Below are 1,333 nucleotides of genomic sequence, written 5' to 3' on the forward strand. Positions count from 1 at the left end.
ACATGACATATCATAACTCCAATCCATATGATTGTATTATAATGATACTTATATGTTAAACATATGCTATAAGTGGTAATATAATGAGAATAAAAATTTACTTAAAACATAACCCACAACAAAAAAATATAACAACATGTGTCATTTAAAAAGACACATGATTTTATAAGAATCTGAAAGTGTTTTTAGCCATATTTTAATTATTTTGGCTATAAAAACGGGATTATTCCAAAACTTATCATGTTGATAAACACAAAACATAATTGGTAATTCCAAGACACAAGACAACACTTGAATATATAGCCCGACTGACTATAACTTAATAATTGGTTTTATACGAAGAATAAATTATTACAATAACTTAATTTTGAACATAAAACATGAAAAAACATTATTTTGTGCTGATCACTTGATTAACAACAATATATTGAATAGTCACAATGGTTGAGAGAAATTACAAAAAACAAATAAAATATCATTGCTCATTTATTATAAATATTAATATTTAATTTAAATATTAAATTTATTAAAATAAAATAATAAACATGATAATAATATCAATCAAAAAGCGAACAAGAGACTTAGAACATAACAAATAAAAAATAATTTCCATTTTCAACAACACTGAATATTAAAAATTGTTCAATTGAATGAAGAAACTGACTTCTTGATATCAATTAAGAGTGCAGTATTTGATGGCTTCAAGTCATTGTAGCTTTAAAAAATACTTGAAAAAAAAACAAAAATGAAACAATTGAAGATTTAACTTTGGTAGTGTCAACTGAAATTAACATTAATTTGGCACACTGTATTCAATTTCGACAACATTTAATTTAATGTAATTGACTACTAATTGTGTTTTATTCTATAAACTTTACTTTTATATTAAAATTGTGTTTTATTTTTGTTTGTTTTGGTTATTGTTGTGTTGTTGTGTGTTTTTGTTTGTTTTGTATTAAAGTCCAATAATTATCAAATAATGTTCAATAAGTTATATTTTTTTTATTTGTTTACCATTAAATAATAAATTAAATTCATAATTTATGTTTAAAATATATAATCAATTCAAAAGTTAAGAACATTTTAATGGTGTAATTGATTTGTTCTTAAGGTGGGTTTGGTTTGGATCGTTTTTCAATAAGTTATAATATATTATGCAATTATAAATAAAAAATTATTAAAATTAATTTGTTTAAATTCTGATTTAATAATAATAGTACAGTGTTAATAACTCATTAAAATGTGTAATTATTATAAACTATTCATACAAGTATAATTTCTGTATTCTATTTGTTTTCGAACATCTTATTCCAATAAGATGTTTTAAAAAATT

This window comes from Entamoeba invadens (assembly GCF_000330505.1).
Source record: "Entamoeba invadens IP1 unplaced genomic scaffold scaff_1105074724332, whole genome shotgun sequence".
NCBI classification, from domain to species: domain Eukaryota; phylum Evosea; order Mastigamoebida; family Endamoebidae; genus Entamoeba; species Entamoeba invadens.